This window comes from Lissotriton helveticus, chromosome 1_1, assembly GCF_964261635.1.
Source record: "Lissotriton helveticus chromosome 1_1, aLisHel1.1, whole genome shotgun sequence".
In the NCBI taxonomy this organism is placed as follows: Eukaryota; Metazoa; Chordata; class Amphibia; order Caudata; family Salamandridae; genus Lissotriton; species Lissotriton helveticus.
In genome coordinates this window covers 431,972,151-431,993,998 of record NC_136057.1, presented here as the reverse complement: position 1 = coordinate 431,993,998, position 21,848 = coordinate 431,972,151, and positions in this window count along the sequence as shown.

Genomic DNA, 21,848 nt, shown 5'->3' with positions numbered 1-21,848 from the left:
AAGTCTGCAGGATAGCTATAGAAATAAATGAAGGACATTTTTTTCAATTCACTACAATGTAGAAGCGAGAGAAAATGTATCTAAATTACATTTAAAATTAATTTCCATTAATATTATACAGTTTAAAAAAATTAAAATAATATTTTTAGTTACTTTATTAAAAAGTAATGAATTTTTCTTTATTTAAAATGCATTAAAAGTTTTATTTACATTATTTTAAAATTAAAATAAATTAAATATATTTTAAATTTTAGAATAAAATCTGCTAATTAGTGTAGTGTTAATAATTACTATCCTAACACTAATAATATGCAAAAGTAGGGTAACTGCTTGATAGTGCATGGGTACTAATTACTATTCTAACTCCTAGTGGGTTCAAAAGTAGGGTAAGTGCTGTATAGTGTAGGGGTACTAATTACTATCCTAACTCCAAGAGGGTGCTAAAGTAGGGTAAGTGCTGGATAATGTAGGGGTACTAATTACTAATCTAACTCCAAGGGGATGCTAAAGTAGGGTAAATGCTGGATAGTGTAGGGGTACTAATTACTATTCTAACTCCAAGGGGGTGCTAATGTAGGGTAAGTGCTGGATAGTGTAGGGGTACTAATTACTATTCTAACTCCAAGGGGTGCTTAGGTAGGGTAAATGCTGGATAGTGTAGGGGTACTAATTACTATTCTAACTCCAAGGGGGTGCTTAAGTAGGGTAAATGCTGGATAGTGTAGGGGTACTAATTACTATTCTAACTCCAAGAAGGTGCTAATGTAGGGTAAGTGCTGGATAGTGTAGGGTTACTAATTACTATTTTAACTCAAAGGGGGTGCTAAAGTAGGGTAAATGCTGGATCGCAGGGCCAGTCGCTCCACTCACCGCACGGCCCCCGTGTGTGTCCTGGTCCCAGCTGCTGTCACGAGATCGCGGCTGATCCTGCTGCCCTGAGTATATTGTGCTTTCTCTGCTCTGTGCCACTTTTCTTCTTGTGCCACTGTTTTTGGTTTTGAATCTGTATTTTTTGTCTGTGCCACTGCCTATCTCGAGGCTTGCCCCCTCGCTGCTCTCCCCGTGATTGTCTCCCGCTCGGTGTCCCCCCCGCTCCCTGCCGCTGCTCCCCTGTGGCTCGCCCCCTTTTTCTATTCTGTACCCGATCTCGCTCCCCATTTGCCGCCCCGCTCCCGCCTCTCAGCTGCTCCTCCCTCCCACTTGGCCATTTATGGCGGAGACCGCGCAGTGGTGAGCTGTGACCCCTGACCCTGTTCGCAGGGCCAGTCGCTCCACTCACCGCAAGCCCCCCGCGTGTGTCCTGGTCTCAGCTGCTGCTGCGAGATCGCCGCTGATCCTGCTGCCCTGCGTGTATTGTGCTTTCTCTGCTCTGTGCCCCTTTTCTGCTTGTGCCACTGTTTTTGGTTTTGAATCTGTATTTTTTGTCTGTGCCACTGCCTATCTCGAGGCTTGCCCCCTCGCCGCTCTCCCAGTGATTGTCTCCCGCTCTGTGTCCCCCCCGCTCCCCGCCGCTGCTCCCCTGCGGCCCCCTTTTTCTATTCTGTACCCGATCCCGCTCCCCATTCGCCACCCCGCTCCCGCCTCCCAGCTGCTCCTCCCTCACACTTCGCCATTTATGGCGGAGACTGCGCAAACGCGCAGCGGGCGTGCCGATGGCGCGTCGAAGGCGCGCCAAAGGCAAGTCTGTCTACACCCATCCACGTCTGGACCGCACCCAGCGCCAGAACCCGGCCTGGACCCCACCGGACCCAGACCAACCAACTGACATACAACAGCGCTACCCTCAAAGCTCTCAACACCGGACGAGCGCCCACCTGCTATCAAGCCACCCCTAGATGCACCCACGGACCCTTCACCTATCAAGCCTGCAAATTCACCTGCCTCAAACCCCGTCCCCCGCCCGCCAATGCAAACAGCAACAACAACCACCTCAAGTGCATCCTCCTCAACACCCACTCCGTTCACAAGCACGCCATCGAACTCTGGGACCTCCTCGACACAACAACACCTGACGTCGCCTTCCTCACGGAAACCTGGATGAACACCTCCTCAGCCCCGACATCGCCACAGCCATCCCGGACGGCTACAAAGTCACCGGGAAGGACCGCGTCAACAAAACAGCAGGAGGGATCGCCATCATCTACAGGAACACCATCAACATCACGACCAACGCTGAAGACATCATCCCCTCTGCCGAACACCTACATTTCCAGATCCACACCGACCCCCAGACCACCCTCAGAGGAACACTCATCTATAGACCCCCGGGCCCACGCACACAATTTAGCGAAACCATCACCGACGCCATCAGCCCACACGCCCTAGCCTCACCAGAATACATCCTCCTAGGAGACCTGAACTTTCACCTGGAGAACAACAACGACAACACCACCACCACCCTGATCAACAATCTCGTCAACCTCGGACTCAAGCAACAGGTGGACACCCCCACCCACCTCGCTGGCCACACCCTCGATGCCATCTTCTCCACCAGTAACCACGTCGCCTTCAACCACTCCACAGGACTACACTTGACCGACCACAGCTGCATACATTTCACATTCAAGAAGACTACATCTCACCATCTCACCAAACTCCACTTCAGGACACCAAACCAACGACCCCCAGCAACACCATCAACTCCTGGACCCCCATCAGCAATGATGACACCACCCACGTCATGAGCACCATCCACTCCGGATCCCCCTCCGACCCTTGCCCCCACCACATCTTCAACAAAGCCGGCACCACCATTGCACCCCACCTGCGGAACGTCATAAACAGCTCCTTCACGTCAGCGACCTTCCCTGAAAGCTGGAAACACGCAGAGATCAACGCCCTTCTGAAGAAAACCACAGCAGACCCAAAGGACCTCAAGAACGTCCGTCCCATCTCTCTTCTCCCCTTCCCGGCTAAAGTCATCGAGAAGACCGTCAACAAACAGCTGACTGGAGGAGCTACGCGCGCATCCAGGATGGCCGCGTAAGCACAGGGCTCCCGAGTCCCTCGCTGCCCTCCGCATCTATCCTGAAGGATATCCTGACTTTGACCACGGGTTCTTGCAGATGACCCTCAGCTGATACCTAAGCTGTTTTCAGAATTTCATTTGGGCTTCGGGAACCGCAGATACGCCGACCGGAGTTTCGGAGGCCCGCCCCACGGCGACACCGGGAGCTGGCACACCGAGTCGCCGGGGAGTAATTGAACAACAGCGGCCTGAGGGGTTTCCCCTGTTGCCCTGAGTTGACTTTCGGTTTCGTTTCTGGGCCGCTGCCTTCTCCGACTGCGTGATTGCCTCGCTCCTCCATCGGGGTTCAGCCTAATTTTGCTACCTGACTATACGCCAACTGTTCTGAGGGTTTGGGTGTTGGGCTGAGCTGCTGCTTCTGCCCTTTTAGCCCACCTTTGTCATTTGCAGTGGTTTGGGGGTGAGCGGCCATTTTCACCAGGTCTCGTGTGCCCCCTCGGGGCTCCCCATTTAACATGACCACCAGGCCTGACAACGAGAAGCGGAAGACTAAAATGCCTCTACGCGGGGGACCGATTCAAACGTCATGGATCGCTATACCCAACCCAAGGGGTCACCCGGTGGTGCCAGTCGAGCCTTTGAGGGCCCCACTGATGATCCGACTACGTTGGCCGAATTGACCTTGCAGGACGTCATGGGCGCCATTGCCAACATTCAGACTTCCATTGGTCAGCAATATGAGGCTCTCGCTCTCAAAATAGACACTGTAGCAGTTGATGTTACTTTGATCAGAGCTGACTTGTCGAAGACCAATGAAAGGGTCAAGTCTCTGGACCTGAAGACTTCTAGCCTCACGACCGATGTCTCTGATCTGCAGACGGAAGTTGGACGCTTGCGCTCCTCCAACGATCTCATGGTCCATCGCCTGGAGGATTTTGAAAATAGGGCCTGGCGCAACAACATACGCCTTGTTGGGGTCCCTGAAACCTCTGGTGCCTCGGCAACTGATCTTCTCGTGGAGGACATCGTCTTGAACTACCTGGCCCCCACAGGCCTGAGTAAATTCTTTGCTGTGGAGCGTGCCCATCGAGTGCTGGGCGGGAAGCCGAAGTCGGGCGCCACGCCGAGACCTATCATCGCCAGGATCTTCAATTTTAGGGACAGAGACACCATCCTACAGGCCTCGAGAGTAAGTGGCCCCGTCAAATTCGAGAACACGACGGTGAGTTTCTACCCGGACTTCACGCAGCTTGTTCAGAGGCAGAGGATGGGGTTTCAGGGAGTGAAACGAAGGCTGAGAGACTTGGGCCTGAAATACGCAATGCTCTTTCCAACCAAGCTGCGTGTCGAATATGAAGACCGGACTTTCTTTTTTGATCGTCCTGATGGAGTTAGCGACTGGCTGGCTACCCTCCCCAAACAGACTGACTCAACCGGGCATCCGGGTGGAGCCGAGGGTGGCGTATCGGAACAAGAGTGACATTATGTTTCCTGATTTCTGAACATTCACAAACAATTCGACTGGGTTCGATATTTCTTCTATTACTGTGTCCTATTGCTATGTACCCGGGGGTGGCGGGGGGAGTGGGACTCTTTCCTCCTCAGGGGTTTCTTTTCGTAGACTAGTTTAATGATGAGGCGACAGGCACACTGCAAGTTGGGGTGGCTTTTGAGTCTAACGCAGGGGTGCAGGGTGGGGGGCGTTGTAACGGGTTCTTGTTGGGGACGGTGGGGGGTTCTTGGGGGTTTGTGGGTTTCTTTCAAGGCAACGTATCGTATTTCTTCTTGATTAGGTCATTGTGTTCGTTGTGGGGTGGACTCTGCTCATCTTTTTGGTATGGGGGTTAGTGGGTTGAAACTAATGTGTTGGAATGTCAATGGGCTGGGGGATAGGATAAAACTGGGTGTGGTGTTGCAGCTTCTGCGGCGCCTCTCCCCCGATATTGTGTTGTTGCAGGAAACGCATCTGGTCGGGAACACATGCCATGCCATGAATCGGCGAGGGTATCGTCTGGTGGCACATTCTGGCTTCACCTCTGGTTCTAGGGGTGTGGGTATCCTCGTCAGGTCCTCCCTCCCCTTGGCAATTGATGCTGTGCTTCTTGACGATAGGGGGCGCTATGCCGCTCTCACTGGTAGATGGGAGGGGAGGACGGTCTCATTTGTCACTGTCTATGTTCCGCCGGGTCTACAGACCTCGACTTTTGCTGATCTTGGCCGTGTAGTACTGGGGCTCCCTGAGGGCATTTTGGTGATAGGCGGAGACTTCAATTCGGTGGTCTCCGGTGATATGGATCGCCACCCCCCCAGGGATCTCCCCAAGTCGCAATCCTGGTTAAGTGGGTTTCTGGAGACACTTGGTCTGGTGGACTGTTGGAGGTTGCTGCACCCGAATCAGGCGCAATACACCTTTCACTCTGGTGCCCATGTCAGTCTGTCCAGACTCGACTATATTCTGTTACCGGCGGTGCTGTCCTCCTCCGTGGGGGAGGTGAGGCACCTCACCCGGGGCATATCCGACCACTCCCCAGTCTGGCTTAGCATGGATATTACCATGAGTAACGAGGGACGGGTCGCACCTATAAACCCCTAGTTTCTTCGCAATCCCAAGCCCCTTTCCGAATTGGTGAAATCCCTTGATCATTATTTTGTAGAAAATGTGGCATCTGTGTCATCTTCTGTATCGTTGTGGGAGGCGTTTAAGACTGTGATACGCGGGCAGGCCTTATCTTTGATCGCCACCGCCAAGAAAAGTAAGCATGAAGAGGTGGTTCGTCTGGAGGCGGAGATAATCGCACTGGAGAGTGACTTGGAGCGCGGTGTGTCCCCTGCCAAACTTCATTCCCTCAGCCTCAAACACCTAGATTATAAGGCCCTGGTTACTGATGCTGCGAAGGTCATGGGCAGGGAACAGCAGGGCAGAATGTATGATGTTGGGGATAAGGCGGGTAAATTGATTGCGTGGCTGGACAAGAAAGAAAGGGCGAGTCATGTAGTTCCTGTGATTGAGAACCTTGATGGAGTGTGCGTGACTGACCCGGCTGCGATTGTTGAATGCTTTGCGGAACACTTCCGAACCGTGTATACTCCGGTCTCTGACAGACCGGAGTCTGACTCTCATTTGTTGCTTCGCGATATTACTTTGCCCTGCCTGTCTGCGGCTGACAGAGACCTGATGGACGCGGTGCTGTCGGCTGATGAGGTAGCTACTGCCATTCGTTCGATCCGCTCTGGCAAGGCCTTGGGCCCTAATGGTCTGCCCATTGAACTGTATAAACTGTGCCCAGACACACTGGCCCCATATCTTCGTGATATGTTTCTAGAGTCCCGCGACTCTGGTTCCCATACACGTGACCAGCGTCTCGCTACTATTGTATTGATCCACAAGTAAGGGAAGCCACGGGATCGCTGCTCTTCTTATAGACCGATCTCGCTTCTAAACGCTGAACCGAAAATTCTGGCTAAGGTATTGGCTAACCGCCTGACGAATGTTATCAGCGACCTGGTCCATCCGGATCAGTCCGGTTTTATCCCGCATCGTAACACAGCGCTTAGCCTGCGGCGCCTGCACGGTGTTCTCGCGAGGGTGGCGTCACTCCATGAACCGGCCATCTTGGCTTCTTTGGATGCTACGATGGACTTCGATACTCTTGAGTGGCCTTATCTCTGGGCCGCTCTTGTGAAATTCGGATTCGGTCCCGGGTTCATCAGTTGGGTGAAACTTTTGTATGCGGAGCCTCTGGCGCAGGTGGTTGTGAATGGTCGGGTCTCAGCGTCTTTTGTTCTCGGGAGGGGCACGCGACAGGGCTGCCCGTTGTCACCACTGCTTTTCGCACTCGCCCTTGAGCCGCTGGCTGCCTGGTTGCGTTGGGAGCCCTCGCTTAAGGGGATCCGGTTGTCCCCTGACTTTGAGGATCGCGTCTCGCTTTACGCGGATGATATTTTATTATACCTTACGTCCCCTCGAAAATCTCTTAATGTTTTGTTCGATGTGCTCACTTCGTTTGGGAAAAATTCGGGCCTTGTTATCAACTGGGCTAAATCCTGTGTATACGTGCTCTCGGGTGGTCGCCCTCCCTTGCCTCGCAGATGCCCCATTCGGGTCTCTCCGACGGGCTTCAAGTACCTGGGGATCTTTATAACTTTAGACCCTGCGGCTCGCTACGCACATAATCTGCTCCCCCGCCTTCAAAGATTGAGACTTGACGTTGAGCGCTGGCGCGGGTTGCCGCTCTCGCCGCTTGGACGCGCAGCCCTTTTTAAAATGATGGCCCTGCCGAGGTTTTTGTACGCGCTTCAGAATACGTTCGATATTATTCCGGCGAGCTACTTTAGGGAGGTTGAGAGCCTGCAGAGACGGTTAATTTGAATGGACATTCGCGTATTTCCCTCGCTAAACTCACTCTTCCCTGGTATGATGGGGGTATAGCGTTGCCGGATCTTAGGCGTTACTATTGGGCCTCGCAACTGAGTGCCATCAATCATGCGACATATGCGCCTGATCCTAATCCGGCGTTCGAGATGGATAAGTATTTGCTACCGGGCGGGGACTACAGGAGGGCGCTCTACTCCAAGGTGGCGGGCAAGGATTTATCTGGACCTACCAAGGTTGCTGTACAAGTGTGGCATGCTGCTAATGCGTCTGTGGGTTGGGAGGATCGATTGACTCGTGCGACCCCCTTGTATGCTTCTGAAAGGTTGGGATGTCTCTGTAAAACGAAAGGGTTTGAAAAATGGGATATGATTGGTATTAGCTGTGTGGGCGATCTTTGGGTCAAGGGCAAAATCTAGACCTTTGCGGCACTACAGACAGAATATGAATTGAGCGACAGGGAATTCTTCCGATACACACAGATTCACCATGCCTTGAGCTCGGTTCTCCCTGCGGGGACTGTCGTCTCCGAGTCCTCCCCCCTTGAAGATAGGCTCCTTGACGGCCACGTCCCCGACAGTACCATTTCCCTGATATATAAGAAGTTGATCAACACCCGAGTGGATCTGTTAGTGCATCTTAGGGAGATCTGGACCGGCGATGGTTTGGAGCTGGACGACGAGGATTGGCAAGCTGCATTATCCTCGCCTAAGGAAGTCGTGATCCCTGCCCGTCTCCATTTCGTCCAGCTCAAGATCTTACATCGTGTATATATCACTGGTCCGCACTTGATTCGCATGGGTTATTCCTCGGAAGGGTTATGTAAGCGTGGTTGTGGGATGCTTGGTACTTACTTTGGGATTGTCCGGAGGTGGTGCAGTTCTGGAATAACGTGCATGCAGTGATGGGTAGAGTCACGGGGGTGGTGCTACAGCCCGAAGCCAGGCGGTGCCTGTTGAATGTGTGGGAGCCGAATGATTATGGTGTGGCCCAGACGCAGTGGGCGACCCTGGGGAATATGATTGCCAAAAGAGATGTAGCGCAGTTGTGGGGTTCCCAGCGCCCGCCCACGGTATCGGTGTGGAAGGAGAATATGGACTGGTGTATGTTCAGAGAGAAGACTGTGTATGTGGCGCGGGGCAAACCTAGAAAATGGAATAGTATCTGGAGCCAATGGAACGCATACCGTGAAAATCTATGTGCGCCTCCGTTCATGGACAACCCCGAAGTCCCTATGTCCCCCTGATCCGACATTCCATGTCTTGTGTACTTCTGTTATCCTTAAATTTGTTTCCCCGCTAGCCCCCTCCCCACAATGTGTACTATTGATCTGTTGTATAATATGGTGTCTACGTGTCCTCCTATGAGAACACATGTCCATGTATACTGATTCTTTTTTGCCTTGTACTTCGTTTTTCCTTCTTTCAATAAAAAGTAAAAAAAAAAAAAAAGCAGCTGACTGCTTTCCTCGAGGACAACAACTCGCTCGACCCTTCCCAGTCCGGATTCCGAGCCAACCACAGCACCGAGACCGCCCTCATCGCAGCCACAGACGACATCAGAACCCTGATAGACAACGGGGAAACAGCTGCCCTCATCCTCCTGGACCTCTCAGCAGCCTTCGACACCGTATGCCACGGCACACTAATACAGCACCTCAGCAACACTGGAATCCAAGGGAAGGCCCTGGATTGGATCATCTCGTTCCTCTCCGGAAGAACCCAGAGAGTCCGCCTCCCCCCTTCCGATCCGCGGCCACCAAGATCATCTGTGGCGTTCCTCAAGGATCCTCACTCAGCCCAACACTCTTCAACATCTACATGAGCCCCCTCACCACCATCGCACAAAACCACAACATCAACATCATCTCCTACGCCGACGACACCCAGCTGATACTATCCCTCACTAAGGTCCCAGCCACCGCCAAAACCAACTTCCAGGAAGGGATGAAAGAAGTAGCAGACTGGATGAAGCACAGCCGTCTCAAGCTCAACTCAGACAAGACGGAAGTCTTCATCCTCGGACAATCCCCATCTGCCTGGGATAACTCTTGGTGGCCCCCGGCGCTGGGAACCGCACCGACACCCACGGACCACGCACGCAACCTGGGCTTTATCCTGGACTCCTCCCTCACGATGACCAAACAAGTCAACGCCGTCTCATCCTCATGCTTCAACACCCTGAGAATGCTTCGGAAGATCTTCCGGTGGATCCCCACAGAAACCAGAACAGTCACCCAGGCCCTCGTCATCAGCTGACTGGACTACGGGAACGCCCTATACGTAGGAACCACCGCCAAACTCCAGACTAGGCTCCAGCGCATACAAAACACCGCCGCACGACTCATCCTCGACATCCCTCGCCACAGCCACATAACCACCCACCTAAGAAACCTCCAGTGGCTCCCCGTCAACAAAAGGATCACGTTCAGACTGCTCACCCACGCACACAAAGCGCTCCACAACATGGGCCCAAACTACCTCAACAGCCGACTCTTGTTCTACACCCCCACCCGCCAGCTCCGCTCAACCAGCCTCGCCCTCGCCATCGTCCCTCGAATCCACAGAACCACCTCCGGAGGAAGATCATTCTCCTACCTGGCTGCGAAAACCTGGAACTCCCTCCCCACTCACCTACGACTGACCCAGGACCATCTCAGCTTCAGGAAGCACCTCAAGACCTGGCTCTTCGAGCAGTAGCAGCACCCCCCACCCCTAGCACCTTGAGACCCTCACAAGTGAGTAGCGCGCTCTATAAATGCTTTAATTGATTGATAGTGTAGGGGTACTAATTACTATTCTAACTCCAAGGGGGTGCTAAAGTAGGGTAAGTGCAGGATAGTGGAGGGGTTCTAATTACTACTCTAACTGCAAGGGGGTGCTAAAGTAGGGTAAATGCTGGATAGTGTAGGGGTAATAATTACTATTCTAACTCCAAGGGGGTGCTAATGTAGGGTAAGTGCTGGATAGTGTAGGGGTACTAATTACTATTCTAACTCCAAGGGGGCGCTAAAGTAGGGTAAGTGCTGGATAGTGTAGGGGTACTAATTACTATTCTAACTCCAAGGAGGTGCTAATGTACGGTAATTGCTGCATAGTGTAGAGGTACTAATTACTATTCTAACTCCAAGGGGGTGCTAAAGTAGGGTAAATGATGGATACTGTAGGGGTATCAATTACTATTCTGACTCCAAGGGGGTGCTAAAGTAGGGTAAATGCTGGATAGTGTAAGGGTACTAATTACTATTCTAACTCCAAGGGTGTGCTAAAGTAGGGTAAATGCTGGATAGTGTAGGAGTACTAATTACTATTCTAACTCCAAGGGGGTGCTAATGTAGGGTAAGTGCTGGATAGTATAGGGGTACTCATTACTATTCTAACTCTAAGGGGGTGCTTAAGTAGTGTAAATGCTGGATAGTGGAGGGGTACTAATTACTATTCTAACTCCAAGGGAGTGCTAAAGTAGGGTAAGTGATGGATAGTGTAGGGGTACTAATTACTATTCTAACTCCAAGGGGGTGCTAAAGTAGGGTAAGATGCCCTCAAAATCGCAAAGAAATCGGGCCGAACCCTGGGAAAAGCCTGGCGCCACAAGCGGACATCAGAAAACATGACAGCCCTCAAAAGCGCCACTCGCGAATACCACCAGATGATCCGCACCACCAAAGGACATTGTTCAAAGAGCGGCTGGACAACAGCTCCCACAACAGCAAGGAACTATTCAGCATTGTCAAAGAACTCTCCAACCCCAGCGCCAGCAACAACGGCATTACACCGTCGCCAGACCTCTGCAACTCCCTCGCCACATTCTTCCACCGCAAGATTGCAGATTTACACGACAGCTTCGGACCCCACACCCCACCCCCAGCCACTAAACCAACGACCCCCACCACCACCCTCAATGCATGGACCCCCATCAGCACTGAAGACACCACCCATGTCATGAACACCATCCACTCCGGCTCCCCCTCCGTCCCAAGCCCTCATCACATCTTCAACAAAGCCAACACGATCATCGCACCCCACCTCCGGAACGTCATTAACAGCTCCTTCACGTCACCCACTTTCCCTGGAAGCTGGAAACACGCACTCAAAGGGGGTGCTATAGTAGGGTAAATGCTAGATAGTGTAGGGGAACTAATTACTATTCTAACTGCAATGGGGTCCTAAAGTTGGGTAAGTGCTGGATAGTGGAGGGGTAGTAATTACTATTCTAACTCCAAGGGGGTGTTAAAGTATGGTAAGTGCGGCATAGTGGAGGGGTTCTAATTACTATTCTAACTCCAAGGGGGTGCTAAAGTAGGGTAAATTCTGGATAGTGTAGGGGTAATAATTACTAGTCTGACTACAAGGGGGTGCTAATGTAGGGTAAGTGCTGGATAGTGTAGGGGTGCTAATGACTATTCTAACTCCAAGGGGGTGCTAAAGTAGGGTAAGTGCTGGATAGTGTAGAGGTACTAATTACTATTCTAACTCTATGGGGGTGGTACAGTTGAGTAAGTGCTGGATAGTGTAGGGGTACTAATTACAATTCTATCTCCAAGGAATGCAAATGTTGTGTATTTGTTGGATTTTAAGAGGGGTAATAATTTCTAATGTGTTAATACTAATCAATACCCGAGTATTAATTTTAAGAAAACGCTTATTTCTAATTGTTTTAATTAAAATAAAAGAGGACTTTTACAAACTCTAAAAAATAATCTTTTTTTAATAACTTTAAAAAAACACAATTATTAAATAAATGTAAATGTATCATATTTAATATTATATTTAATTCACTTTTAAATTAAATTTAAAACAATATATATCATTTTTTTAAATTAATTATACTCCAACATATAAAAAATAAAAATGTAATTATACTAAAAATCAATAATAAAGAGTACTTACCAAAATATGCAGTGTAATGGCATGCGTTGTAATAACATTTGCGTTGTAATAGCATGCGTTGTAATAGCATGTGTTGTAATGGATCTTGCATTGTAAAAGTTGCGTTGAAATGGTATTGCGTTGTAAAAGTTGCGTTGTGATGGCTGTTTTCCTTTGGATGCTATGACATCCGTGAAAGAATGAGCTCCAAAAATTGAGGTATCAATTCCTGCTAATGGCATTATCCATGTAACCCACCTAGCGAGCATAGGGAATTAAACATTTTTTGTGAGGGTTCCTAAAACAGTTTAGGAGTTGGGTGTCAGAAGATGCCCTGAGGTGGTTGGTATTTTGTTCATATACCTTCAAACAATTACCTATACACAATTTAGGTGGTCGAGAAATATGGATAGAGCACAGTAGTGAAATTTGTTTTTGTATGTTTTCTAATGTTAAACAAAACACTTGTAAGGTTATAATGATGTGAAGTAATATCCCAAGCTCTTACATCTGAAAGACATAAGATAGCTGCTAAACATAATATCATTGTTATCTTTGCAGAAAGCATTTTAAGAGACAGCAAAAGGTCCTCTGGCCAGTTAATGAACATTTGAAAAACCAAATTAACATCCCACAATTGACTGTATTTTGGAAGAGGAGGATTAGAAAATCTTACTCTCTTTAAAATTCGGCATATGAGAAGATTCTCTCCAAATCTCCAGGCGCAGATGCAACGGCGTTGGCAAACTATCGGCCTATTTCTCTTCTCCCTTACCTGGCCAAAGTTCTTGAACGCTACGCCATTAAAGTCCTCAGCTCTTTCGTTGAGGACAGTGGCTACCTTGCTCCGCGCCAAGCAGGGTTCCGCCCTCTCCATTCCACCGAAAAAGTGGTGGTCTCCATCATGGACACACTTAGAGAGGGGCTAGATGCTAACCTTCCACAGGCACTGGTTCTTCTTGACTTGTCGGCCGCCTTCGACACGGTGGACCACACCATCCTTCTCTCCCATGTTGAGGCGGCAGGCATTGGAGGTTCTGCCCTGGCGTGGCTCAGCTCATTTTTTAGCAACCGCTCACAGGAAGTCCATTTGGCGAACTTCTCCTCCCCTGCCCGCAAAGTGCAATGTGGCATCCCCCACGGATCTTCTCTCTCCCCCCTTCTTTTTAATTTGTATATCTTTCCTCTTATTTTTACCCTGCAGAGGATGGAGGTCATGGTGTTTAATTACGCCGATGACCTCCTGCTCATTTTTAACCTCTCTCAATCTCCTGATTCTATCCACAATTTCCAGTCGGTGATGGTCTTTATCGGGGATTGGATGAGCTTTAACCATCTCAAGCTCAACCCTGATAAGACCGAGCTTCTCCTCACTGGTGGTAAACTTAACCCTCGGTCTTCTATTTTTTGGCCCCTTTCTTTTGGTCCTCCCCCCTCTCCTTCTCCCTCTGTCAAGACCCTGGGGATCACGCTCAACCAACATCTCACCTTACACTCCCAGATCAGCACGGTGGTCTCTTCCTGTTTCTTTATTTTGCGCACCATCCGAAAAATCTCACGGTTCTTTTCCTTCTCAGCCCTCAAATTGATCCTTATGGCTATGGTCCTTTCCCGTTTAGATTACGGTAACGTTCTGTACAATGGTGCCCCCGCTTACGCCCTCCGGCGCCTCCAACTGGTACAGAACCAAGCCGCTCGCTTGGTCTACGGTCTACCTAAATCACACCACACCACACCCCTTCCAAGATCCTTCCATTGGCTCTCTATCTGAGAAAGGGCCCTTTTTAAGATGGGATGTATCACGTTCCAGGCCCTTGCGGGAACAGCTCCATCGTTTATTAAGTCCAAAATCGAACCCTACATCCCCAGCAGACAACTGCGTTCCTCCTCTTTGTCCCTCTTGGTGGTCCCCAGGTTCAGGAGGAGCAGAGTGGGAGGCTCTAAGTTCTCTGTCCTGGCCCCGCAATTTTGGAACTCCTTACCTCTCCCAATGAGAGTAATGCCATCCTATTTGGAGTTTCGCAGCACCCTGAAAACTACTTTGTTTTCACAGGCTTTTAATATCTAATCCGCCTACGACCTAACTCAGGGTCCCTCCTCAACAGCGCCATGAAACCGCCTGGTAAACGTGCGCTCAACAAATACCCTTAAATTCAAATTCCAATTCTTGTTAATAGGTGGATGATACACAGAAATTGCTGAACGGCAAGTGTTGAGTCAGGAAGCAAATGAATATATTTCTAAGATACCCCATTTGAGATAGTTTCTTGAATATGAAAGGATGAACCCTTTTTGAAGATGTTGAGAATGCCAGTCCGCAACTGTATTGAGAGAGCACATAAGTAAGTAAGTCATTTATTGTTTGGTTAATAAAAACCTTTACAATTTACATTTAAAAAGAAAAGCAGTAAGTAGCAACATGATTCATGATAAAAAATCGAAAGAGCATGTCCTAAAACAGTCATTCATTATATAAAATTAGTGCACTAATCAGTAATTATTTGCAGTTGCCACAAATTGGAAAAGACTTTTAACCATTCTTTGTACAGACGACTTTCCTAGAGACTTACCAATACTGTTGCTTAAAGTGCCTAGAAAAATGGTTAAAAAGGGGTTAAGGATTAAGGATGATGGAGACTAGAAAAAGTCAATATTGGGTCTCTGTTAGGGGACAACAAGACAGTATTTGGTTGGGTTAAAAATAGCATCTGTGATGTTATAGAGGTGAGTGTGTAAACGTTCGATTGGCTTACAAACAGCAGCAGTGAAGTGATACTGATGGGTGTTGTACTCCGGCATCTATCTTCTCGATGGAGGTTAAAGTGGATAAGTAATGTTCACTGAAAGGTGGGGCTGTAGAAGTCTTTTGATCGTGGTGATAGATATTGATGGTCACTTGATGTAAGACCTTTTCCCCCTACCCCTTCGATTGACCGTACAAAGCGATACAACAGCTGTATGTCGGCACCACCAAGGCATGCCTTCACTGCTTGTCTGCAGGTTCTTATCCCCCCGCTTAGGAAAATGGGCTTCAGCAGCCGCTACCGTTAGGCTTGAAGTACTCTGCAGATACACAATAAGTGTAATACACTCTCATCAGCTTCCCCGCATAAGCGGCATGTAGTCTGAGCTGGAGATCGTTTCCAGGGGGGAAGATGCAACAGGGATGGTAGAATGCCCATTCAAATATGAAGATATTTTTCTTTCTTTCTACCTCTCTAAAATCCTCTGTCCAGAGCAAGAACTTCCAGATATTTGGGAGCTTTAAATCATTGAAGGCATTTTTTTGAAGAAGCCTAACACCTAATTAAGGTTTAGATCGATCCTAAAAATCTCACATTTTTGTGATCGATGAGATGCATGAACCTTAGAGATGCTGCGTAGCTGTTGTTTTTACCAAGCTTTCAATAGAAATTCTTATTATCGTCCAGGAAAGAAAGCAGTCACATTATCAAGACCAGAGAGGAACTAAAACAGAGGTGCATTCGTTTTCTTAAAACAAAAACTCATGGCTTCTACAGAAAGTATCAGAAAAATAACAAAGGTTTAAAGACGATCAATGGGTACAGAACGCAAATACTCCTAGACTTAGTAAAGTAGATATTCTTTTCATTTCCATCATCTATATATTATTATGGCAAAAATAAACTTATGGGGCTACGACTCTGGTAGGAACTCCTGGTATAATGAAGACTGCAGACTTGCTCAAACATTATTTTGGTGGCCTACCTGGAGTAAAAACATCATAAAGTATGCCAAGACCTGTGCGGTATATGCTCAAGCCAAGAGTGATCATGGCATAGGCTGGACCTGTACCGACACAACTGCTGTCCAATGTACCAATGGATTTCATAGTGGAAATGCTTGCATTACAGAGAATTATGTTTATCTTGGTAGCTGATCACCATTACACCAAAGTAGCACACTTTATACCAGTGGATCATATCCCCACTGCACCCTAGTTAGCACATGATATTATCAAAGAAATTCTTAAACAACCTAGGTAACCTAAAGTCAACATGATAAAGAGAGGGGCATAATCATAGACACATTTTGGAACATTCTGTTTCAATGAAAGGGCACAATCAACTTCAAGCATGCTAGCCATCATCCACTGACAGATGAACAGGCATTGTAGTAATCAGGTGTTGGAGCAATACTTGCAGTACTTCACCACAAAATAGCAAAATAATTGTGACTCAGGATCCCTTTGGCTGTCTTTGATGATAATAACTCTCTCTACATAATTTGTTTTCTTGTCTTCCCCTTCAATTGAACTTATGGGTTGTATTTGAACTTCAACAGTAGCACCCTCTTTAGTCCCATCAGTCACTTTCCTTCTCCAGTGTCTAACAGTAGTACACTTAGCCGCAGCTTCTCATCTAGACAAAACAGATGCTGATGTGAGATTTTCTCAATGAAATTGTCATCTCGCACAGGTGTATCATCCAGGAGACATCAAATGGCTTTACACAGAATATTTGCCTCGTTTGGGTTTCTATCCAAAATTCAAGTCTTGCTTGGTCCCTTTTCTATTGTGAGTCTTGAGCAGTCCTTTTTAGTATGTCTAACCTTAACAGCATGGTAGAAGATGAATTCTGTGGTACTTATATCCCAGATCAAACAGGCCCTACCCTACCCCTTTCTAAGGTTCCCTCTCCACCAGTAATGGTTGATAAGTCACTTGAATTTGAGATCAAAACAGTCTTAGATTTCTGGAGTCATGGGGGCAATTGCAGAGTTTGATCTTGTGAAACCTTTGTGGTGCCTCTGAAGGTCTTGGAAACCTAAATTGGGTGTGCATGTTCATAAGTTAGCGAGGGTTTTTAAGAAAATAGCCCTTTCTGTGGGGTTACCCACAAACGTTTTGCCTTCCTCCTCCCCTTTTTGATGACTTCATGTTTTCTGGCCTTAGGATTCTGCACACTCTCCCACTGCTAACTAGTGATAAAGTGCTTGCGCTCTCTCCCTGAAACGTGGAAACATTGGCTTATCCACAACTGGCATATTCAATTTACTTATAAGTCCCTAGTAAAGTGCACTTCATGTGCCCAGTGCCTGTAAATGAAACGCTACTAGTTGGCCTGCACCACTGATTGTGCCACCCACTTAAGTAGCCCTTTAAACATGTCTTAGGTTGGCCATTGCAGAGCCTGTGTGTGTGGTTTAGACTGCTATGTCGGCCTGGCAAGTTAAATTTCTTGCCCGAGCCCAAACTTTCCTTTTTAATACATATACGCCACCCCTGGGTAGGCCCTGGACAGCCCACGGGCAAGGTGCAGCATATTTAAAAAGTAGGACAGTTTTAGATGTCCTGGTACTTAAACACTTTTACATTTGTTTTTCACTACTGCAATGCCTAACTCTACCATAGCATAATGTTGGGATCACCTTTTTACATTTTATAAGTGTAATTCTCAAATATGAAGAGATAGACTTTTCAAGTTCAGTGTCTCTAGAAACACAATTTAAAATCCAAATTTATGTTGAAGTCAGATTTTAAATTGCAATTATGAAAATGCCACTTTAAGAAAGTTTACATTTCTTGCTTTAGCCCTGTCGTGCTTGCTGCCTGTTTCTGATAACATGGCTGGGGTGCGTGACAGCTGGGATTTGTGTTTCCCCCCTAGAAAGCCACACACAATGGGAACTTCGGTGTGACCTGATTGGCCATCCTGGCAGCATGGGAGGGAGGAGCTGGACCCAGCCTCACTTACACCTGAATATGCTGTGTCCTGTCCCCACACTAAGGGCTGTACATCCCCCTGTGGTGAGTCTGGAGCCAAGGCAGTAAGGAAGGGCATCTCTGCACTTCAAAGGTGTTTCTTTCAAGTCTCCCCACTTCAAAAGCACCACAGGGCATAAGAACTATACCTCAGACTCCCCCAATTTAGCACACTTCTAGTCATGTGTATACTCTGCTAGGATGTAGGGGTGCTGATCTGCGGAAAGGACTGCCACTCTCCTGGAGTGCTACTCTGCTGGACTCCCTCCAAATGAAAAAAAGAAAAAATAGGCCATGCCCCGGGAGATAGGGTCCCCGGGGCCAGAAATGGCCTAGGGGAGGAGGGCCATGCCGCCCCTTCCATTAAAATAAAACAAAATCAAATGCTCAGGCCCTGGGGGATGGGTTCACCAGGGCCCAAAAATAATTAAGGGAAGGGGGGGCCACACATCCACCTTTCCGATTTCTTTTTTTTTTTTAAAGCTTCCATTTCACCGGAGGCCCCTTCCCCTCCCTGCACCACCCTGCAAATGCACCCCCTGGCGCATTCTAAGTTGGGGAATTAAGTCCCCTTGAATACTGAGGGTACCTGGGGGCCAACTAGCCCACCAGGTACCTCCAGTTAGCGACAAACAGCTGGATTGCAGAGAAGTGGTCCAAAGCCACGCCCCTTTTTACACCACTCTGCAAACACGTCTTTTATTGCACTGCTGGTGGGGCGATGAGGTCAACTTGTGTCCTAAAGACCTCAGGACATAAGTGAACTTCATCCCTTGAGCAGCAGTGCACCAGAAGCCGCTTTTGCAGAGAGGTGTAAAAAGGGGGCGTGGCCTCAGACCACTCTCAGCAATCCAGGTGTGTGGCACTTACTGGAGGTACCTGGTGGGCTAGTTGGCCCCCAGGGACCCTCAGGAATGAAGGGAACATAATACCCCAACTTAGAACGCGCCAGGAGGAGCGTTTGCAGAGTGGTGGGGAAAGGGGGCGTGGCCTTTGTCCACCTCTCAGCAATCCCACTGTGTGGACCTTACTGGAGGTAAGAGGTAGGCTAGATAGCCCCTATCGGACCCCCAGCAGTGAAAGGGACTTCAATCCCCATCCAAGAGCGCGCCAGGGAGCAAGTTTGCAGAGTGGTGGGCACAGTGGGCGTGGGCTGTTATGAGAACTTAGCAATCCTGCTGTGTGGGACTTACCGGAGGTAATTGAAGGGATAGTTGGCCCCCAAGTATGTCCTTGGGGGCAAACTACCCCTCTTGTTACCTCCAGTAAGTCCCACACAGTGGGATTGCTAAGACATCTTCTGAGGCCATGCCGCCCTTTCTCCACCGCTCTGCAAACATGCCTCATGGCAGACTACGGGATGGGGGATGAAGTCCAATTCACTCCTGAGGGACTTGGAGGGCCAATAAGCCCTCCTGGTGCCTCCTGTTAGTCCTACTCAGCGGAATTCCTGAGCGCTGCTTGGAGGCCCAGGACCCTTTTTCCACCACTCTGCAAACGCGACTACTAGTTAAAGGAGTGTTTGCAATGTAATAGGTTTCGCATTTGCGAGAATTAGAACTATTGGCGTTGTAAATGCAAAAGTTTTATTCTAGTGTTTTTTTGGAGTGGAGGGGACGTACTTTGTGTGTAGTGGAATTATGTGGTGTGTTGTGCAGTGAAATTATGTGAATAAAAAGTATGTGGTATTTAGTGTATAGGAATTATGTAGGGTGGGATTATGTGTTATGGAGAGTAATTATGTGGAATGGTGGTCTGTGTTGTAGAGTGGGTAGAGTGGTAACATCAGGTTTAGTCTTCCTCGTTTCCATAGAAGCTAAACTATGAACTCAGTGTGACAAATAAAGAAGGAATCACTGAGGAGCACTTGTGGACCTAGTCAGAGGTATGAGCAGGGCCACTGGAATCATGTGACTGTTTGGCTGCACTGACTTTCGCACAATTATACATTTTCTGCATTAGCCACATAATTCATCATCTGCTTACTAATCTGCAGATTTGTACAAAAATAGCCTTGTTTCTAGCTCAAACGGCTCGAATGTTACCAAAAATGCAGCTACAAGTGTTACAGCGTGGTGGAAGGCCCTTTGCCAACCTGGAATGGTCACCTGTTACTTATTGTTAAATGTGGGTGTTAAATTGGTACTAGAGGTGTGCAAGCCACTCCTGCTTCCCTATTCACCTCTCTTGCAGCTTTCTGCATTTCTGTTGCTTCTTTCTCCTCGTTTCTTTCTTTTTCTGCACTTCTCTTGCCTCTTTCTGCAAGTCTCTTGTTCTTTCTGCACCTCTCTTCCCTCTTTCTGCACGTCTGTTGCCTATTTCTGCACCTCATTAGCTTCTTTCTGTACCCCTCTTATGTCTTTCTGTACCCCTTTTGCCTCTTTCAACGCCTCTGTTCCTTCTTTCTGCACTACTTTTGTTTCTTTCTGCACCTGTCTTGCTTCATCTGCACCCCTATTGCCTCTCTCTCCACCCCTCTTCCCTCTTTCTGCACTTCAGTTGCTTCTTTCTGCACTTATCTTGCTTGTTTGTACACCTCTGTTGCCTCTTTCTGCATTTCTCTTGCCTTCTTCTGCACTTACCTTTCTTCTTTCTGTAACTCTTTAACCTACTTGTGCACCTCTCTTGCCTCTTTCTGCACCTCACTTGCTTCTTTCTGCACCCCGTTTGCCTGTTTCTACACCCTCTTCCCTCTTTCTGCACTACTCTTGCCTCTTTCTGTACCTCTGAACCTTCTTTCTTCATCTGTCTTGTCTCTTTCTGCACCTCTGTTGCTTCTATCTGCAGTTATCTTCCTCTTTCTGCACCCATCCTGCCTCTTTCTGTACCCCTCTTGCCTCTTTGTGCACCTCTCCTACCCCTTTCTTTGCCCCTCTTGCATTTTTTTTCCACCTCTGTTGGTTCTTTCTGCACCACTTTTGTTTCGTTCTTGCCTCTTTCCTCACCTTTGTTGGTTCTTTCTGCACTGCACTGACTTCTTCCTGCACCTCTGTTCCAAATGTGTGCGTTCCTCTTGCCTTTTTCTGCACCCCTATTCCCTCCTTCTGCACCTCTCTTGCTTCAGTCCGCCCACCTGTTCCTTCTTTTTGTACCTCGTTTGCCTGTTTCTGAAACTCTTCTGCCTCTTTCTGCAGTTCTCTTGCCTCCTTCTGCACCTCACTTGCCTCTTTTTGCACCTCTGTTGGTTCTTTTGCAGTGCTCTTGCTTCTTTCTGTACTTCTCTTGCAAATTTCTACACCCCTCTTGCCTTTCTGTATCCCTTTTACCTGTTTCCGCACTTCCCTTGCCTCTGTCTGCATCTCTGTTCCCTCTTTCTATGCCTCTTTTGCCTGTTTCTGCAAATCTCTTGCATTTTTCTGCAGTTCTCTTGCCTTCTTCTGCACCCATGTGCTTCTTTCTGCACTTTTATATCCTCTTTCTGCACCCCTGTTGCTTCATTCTGCTTTTTCCATCCTTTCTGTACCTTTCTTGCCTATTTATGCATCTCACTTGCCTGTTTCTGCACTTTTCTTGCTTCTTTCTACACCTCTGTTGCTTCTTTCAGCAATTCTCTTGCCCCTTTCTGCAATTCTCTTGCCCCTTTCTGCACTTCTCTTGCCTGTTTCTACAATCTTTTGCCTCCGTCTACATCTCATGTGCTTCTTTTTGCACCTCTTTTGCTTATTTCTGCACTGCTTTGGCTTCTTCCTGCACATCTGTTCTAAATTTCTGCATTCCTCTTGCTTTTTCTGCACGCCTTCCCTCTTTCTGCACCTCTCTTGCCTCAGTCTGCACCTCTGTTCCCTGATTCTGTACTTCTTTTGCCAGTTTCTGCAACTCTCTTTCCTCTTTATACAGTTCTCTTGCCTCCTTCTTCCCCCCACTTGCCTCTTTTTGCACCTCTGTTGGTTCTTTTTCACTGCTCTTGGTTCTTTC